The sequence below is a fragment of the Pipra filicauda genome, unplaced genomic scaffold (assembly GCF_003945595.2).
Source record: "Pipra filicauda isolate LSUMZ 115617 unplaced genomic scaffold, ASM394559v2 scaffold243_size1161148_pilon, whole genome shotgun sequence".
NCBI classification, from domain to species: domain Eukaryota; kingdom Metazoa; phylum Chordata; class Aves; order Passeriformes; family Pipridae; genus Pipra; species Pipra filicauda.
Genome location: NW_024104358.1, coordinates 1,129,745 through 1,135,477, shown reverse-complemented (window position 1 = coordinate 1,135,477; position 5,733 = coordinate 1,129,745). Strand labels below are relative to the sequence as shown.

The window sequence follows — 5,733 nt, the reverse complement described above, 5'->3', positions numbered from 1 at the left end:
GTTTTAGCTGCAGCTGTATTCAGGCTCAGGCCCAGACTTTATCAACAGTTTATATCTAAAGGATCATATATGTACAAGCAATTCTTTTTATCGCTTTGCTAAGACTTCCAAGTTTCAGTGCTCCTATTCCCAATTCACCTACTGAATATCTGATGTGATAAGAATGCTCTTAGCCTCGAGGAGTAACTATGAGAGGTGTCTCCCCACTCAAGGGGAGATCCTGGCATGGAACCCTACCATGCAGTAGAGCTCAACAAGTCCTGGACTGTCTGCTAGTTATGGGGATAAGGTGATTGACTTACAGTTGTATTTGCATACCAGTTGTGTTTTGGTTGGCTCATGCTCGACTAGCCCTCAGCTGCTGAGCAAGATTTATAGCCCTTAACTATTCTGTTGTTTTCTGTCTCCCCAGAGTCCAACTGAAGACAGATGCAGCAATTCCAAGTGCCACTGGTGGGACATTTGCTTGAGCAGAGAAAGGGTGAGGGAGGAGCCCTCACACACCTGAGTTTTGATTTGATCTCTAAAATAGTGCCTGCCACTCTGCTCTTCATTGGTGTGGTGCCACTGCCTATGCTTTACCATATCTAAATCTTACTTATTCAGAAAACATTCAAGAGGTCACAGCCACTTTGTGAGTAATATAAAACATGGAAGTATGAAATCATAGAATCATAGAATCGATTGGGTTGGAAAAGACCTCCGAGATCATCGAGTCCAACCCTTGGTCCAAATCCAGTCCATTTACTAGATCATGGCACTCAGTGCCACGTCCAATCTGCGTTTAAAAATCTCCAGGGATGGTGAATCCACCACCTCTCTGGGCAGCCCATTCCAATGCCTGATTACTCTCTCTGTAAAGAATTTTCTCCTGATATCCAACTTAAATTTCCCCTGGCGGCCTTAACTTGTCCTATTGCTGAGTGCCTGAGAGAAGAGACCAACCCCCACCTGGCTAGAACTTCCCTTCAGGTAGTTATGATGAGGTCACCTCTGAGCCTCCTCTTCTCCAGGCTGCATAGGACTTATGCTCCAGTCCCTTACCAGCCTTGTTGCTCTTCTCTATCCAGCACCTCAATATGAACTGAGGGGCCCAGAACTGAACACAATACTCAAGGTGTGGCCTCACCAACGCAGAGTACAGGGGAAGGATCATGCTGGCCACGCTATTTTTGATACAGGACAAGATCCCATTGGCCTTCTTGGCCACCTGGGCACACTGTTGGCTCATGTTGAGCTTCCTGTCAATTAGTAATCCATACTCTGTGCCCAGCCTGTAGCGCTGCAGGGGGTTGTTGTGGCCAAAGTGCAGGACCCGGCACTTGGCTTTATTGAACTTCATCCCATTGGAATCAGCCCATAAATGCAAACAGTCAAGACAGGCCCCAAAAGAAATGTCACAACATGCGAGGAAAGTGCATACGGTAGTAGCAGCAGGAAACATCATAGCTTTGTGCCTCCTCCTTTTTTGATAGAAGAAGAAGTAGGGTTGAGGAGGGAGGGGTGAAATGAAGGAAAGGTAATGAGGCTACATGAAGACAGACAGAGATAATGGGAGGGAAAAAAACAGGTCTTCACTGTGGGGCAATGAGATTCCATTAAAGAGATCCTTGATCTGGGTTCTGCCTTCTCCCCATCATGTTGAGTCAGCTCCTACAACCGGGTGGCAGGGAGAAGGGAAATGGAGAGATAACCATCACTGTCTGGCTTTTGCGGTTGCCAGAGTGGCTGATGAATCTCCTTCGCCCTTCTCATCTATGTCTCAATTTAATTTGCTTTTTTCTGTGCAGTGCTGTTGTGGAAGGCCATGGATTTTCACTCATTTTAATAGTCAGCTGATGTATTCAACAGGGAGCTTACTTTGCTAAATAAGCTAGAAATCAAAACACCAAGAAGCATATTGCAGTGAAATAAAATACAGACTCTAATTGATGCAGTAGTTTTGAATAAATCTTTCCAATGTCACAGTCCGCGTGCTAAATGCCAAGGCCTGTCAACGCTACTTCTTGGTTACCTACCTAAGGTAATCATATAGCTCTTCTTACTGCAGAATCCAACTGCATCCCAGTTTGAGGTATTAATCTGTTAGCAATACCACTTTATGGGGTTTTACCCAAACAGAATAAAAAACACATGGCAAAAAATAAATTACAGGCTCCATTTTGCAAGATTGTCAGATCCCATCTCTTCTTGCAGAGCCAAAATAACTTGGAGACCAGTGTAGATGCTTTGCTGGGAGCGCATGGGTAAGGTGATGCCTCAGCAGAGAACTGAAGTCAGGTCTTTCAAGAGCCTTACACTGGGCCACTCTGTCCTTTTGTAGAGAAATGGCCCAGGGGAAGTAAATTTTTGCAAACAACCCATGTGAGGTTTAGAGAGAGTAAATTTACTATCTTTATGGAATTGTGATGGTTTTCATCTCTTTGCAACTTCAAACTGTGCATGTGAGCTGGAACAGCAGCTGATTTGTCCTCAGATTTGCTTGGAAGAGAGGCTCTGGAAGAGAGGCTTCCAATACACACTTATGCTGAAATTTTACATCTGTCCCTCTGGGTATTTCCACTCGGAACATGTAAAGTCATTTTATAGGCAGAAAAGGAGGAAAGATGAACCCCTAATTTATGAGAAATGTGAGGTGGAGGAAGCAGAAAAGAGAATGTCACTGATTGCACTCTTCTGCTATTGCAGACCAGACATCACATGGTCCCTTTCACAAAATTAATGGTTTAGTGAAAAAAAAATAGTCCTGATACCAAAGTAGCCCCAGACCCTGTCCTGTGTCCCTCACTGACTTCAGCTGGCATCTCTGAGTTATATGTCAGATTGTAATTAGGCCTCTGAAAGTAGAAGATAAAAAAGGCCTTTTGTGGCATTTTGTGCCAAAAAGGCTTAAATAATTTCAGTGTTTAGGCTCCCAGAACTGTTTTTTATTTTTCAGGAAAAAGGTCGATTTTTTATTTTTTCCATTTTCTTCTGTTTTTTACAGGTGTCCTTTTTCTTCTCTTGCACTAAAGAGTTGAAATTTGTCCTGGTAAATTTATCTGTAAAATCTATTTTACGGTTCAAGATTCTACTGTTGTGAAGACATCACATTTTATTTAACAAGAGGTATTCAGGTAGGTCCTATAAAAAAGTATTATTATCCTGAAAAATCTCTCTTAAAAACATTTTGAAATTTATTCATGATAGCCTGCAGAGGGTTTTTTTCTAAGCTACTATATAGCAAGGATATAATTTTGTATTAAGTTCTAACAGCTCAGAAGGTGTATGAAAAAATAATAATTTTCTATTAAATGCTAAAGGACTTTCCTCCATGAGGATATAAGGAAGCTCTACAGGAACTGCTAGTTATGCTGCAGAAGGATTTTTCAGGCTTAGAGAGCTTGGGGGAGGGTGTTGGAGTGCATTAGTATTCACTCCACATTCTTGCCTGCTGTTCCACATGCACTGTTTTCTGCCTCCACAAACTGCTCTGGATGCAGATCAAAATTATTTAAAAGAACTCAAAGGGAAAAAAAAAGCAGAGCAGAAGTTTCTGTGTATTTCCACATTTCCTTCATTTTCATTGGCATTTACTGCTGGTCTTTTTATAGCAATATGAAAAAAAGATGGCAGAAGCAGAGGAGGGAAAGGCTTTGTCTGATAAGAAAGGCTTTTACGTTTTAGAGAGTTCTCACAACAAATTAGAACACTGTTAGCTTTCCTTGTGCAGTCAGCATCAACAATTTAAAGCAGCAGCACTAAATTCTTTAACTCAAAGGGCACTTTGAAATTATTTTTATTGTTCATTATTATTCATTCTTGTTTGCAATCAATTTTTTACAGAGGAAAAAGCATGATCATCTCTTCTGCGTTAATCCTTTTTAAAAGGGTGAATGTTCATTTCCTCTCTTTTCATTTTCCACTTTTCAAGACTCTCTAGTCCTAAGCCATCCAAGCCAAAGAACCATTCTTCTCTCTCCTCGAGTTGAACTCACAGCTGCAGGAAGATTTACTGAAAAAATTCAGGAAAGATCAAGAGAGCATGATCACCTGCAGTACATGGCTTTATCAAGAAAGTTCTGCTTTACTCCTGCTAAAAAAAACCAGCTGCTTACTATAGCTTGGGAGGAGCCTTTAAATTCTTGTTCGCTAAAACAAGCCTGGTTCATGGCCCATCACCACTGACTCTAGGCTCCTTCTGTAATATTTGCCCTAGTGATATTTTGCATCCTGATTGAAAAGGAGCACGGTAATGTGCAAACTTGTCTCACAGTACAAAGCTGTATTGCCTACTCTGAGAGCAGGCTAGAAAAATCCTTGTATCTCTAGAAATATGGAAGTGTATGGAGATCTCCATTAAAAAGAAAGAAGTGCAAAAGCTAGAAAGTTGAGGGTAAGCCTCACAAGCAAAATCCCCCAAACACTGTGAGCAGACAAGTTAGAATAAAGCTGAGATGGAAATTTATACATTTTTAGAGAGGTGAATAAAGACAGATTCAGGGAAGAAGTGTATCTTGCAAACACACATACACTCAGAGAAGTCAAATGTCCAATGTTTAAAACTCACATTGCATGAAATACAGCAAACCCACAGTGCTAACTGAGGCACAGTATGGTAGATGCAAAATCTTTAAGTCAACAGCATTCCCTTGTGGACAATAATCACTGACTGGGAAATCTCTTTAAAAGCCCTGGTCCCTGCTGGGTGAAGCGCTGGAATCTTTGCTGTTCTCTCAGGGTGCCACCCTGCTGTGTGCATGGTGATGAAGAATAAATATGCATGAAGTCGACAGTTAGTTTGGCTTCCACCAAAGCTTAATTTAGCTCACTTCCCAGTGCTGAATAAGAGAAATTAATAATAATAATTAATAGTTCTTTTAACACAGTGAGTAAGGAGCAGCATGTGATAAAAATGCTAAATCTAGGGAAACTTCATTGCTGGGAGACAAGGATTGTACAATGCATTCCACATTGCCAAGGACGTACAACATACTTTGGAGGGCACTGATGGACTAAACAAAAGAAAATGTCTGGTCAGAGGAAACAAAGGAATGCACTGTAGAATCCAGGGAGGATGTAGTATGGTCCACACCAGCTAGAATGCATCTCCTGAGGAGGCTGAAATTCCTTCCATCTTCTTCCCCCTCCTGTTTTTGGTTTTCGACCTTCTCTGTCAAGAAAAGGACAAAAGCTCTATTATGTCTGAAGTCTGGCCACAAGCAACAGTACCTAAAAAGTGCTTCAGAGCATTTAGTTCATGAGCATGTGCTATTTCTGCAGGACCTTGGCAAGCTTTCTCAGTGACTTTTGCCATCATCCACAAATTGCGTATTCCTTCAGTATAACTTCACAAAGGTTCCTCCTTTTTTTCTTGGCTTGCACCACTGTACTCACTTCCTTAGAAGCCAGAAGATGCAGAGCTGACATTGTACAAGGAATTCTGAATAAATTCTGATATCCATTTTGAGGAGAAAACATGGGGTGTTCATTACTGATTTTGTTACTTTATTGTGGTTATTTCTGTGTATAGTTGTAAATGGGGTTTTTTGTGGGTAGTGCTGCACAAAGTCTGAGAAAGGTAGCATACTTCCCTACGAAATTTCAAAATGTTTTTAAAAGTACAGCAAGTAGAAAGCAGAGAAGTACATTCTATTTTTATAATGTGTATAGTGTCGGGGAAGGTTTAGGTTGGATATCAGGAAAAAGTTTTCATCCAGGCTGTGGTTGGGCACTGGAAGAGGCTCCCCAAGG

The 5,733-nt window shown here is 41.3% G+C and overlaps 1 long non-coding RNA gene across 1 annotated transcript; it reads left to right on the top strand.

Annotated features, from left to right (window-relative positions):
- The first annotated feature begins 366 nt into the window (after positions 1-366).
- LOC120323364 lies at positions 367-5,733 on the top strand. Its single transcript, XR_005563732.1, has 3 exons — positions 367-481; positions 2,987-3,116; positions 3,914-5,733. It is a non-coding gene; the product is annotated as an uncharacterized LOC120323364 (long non-coding RNA).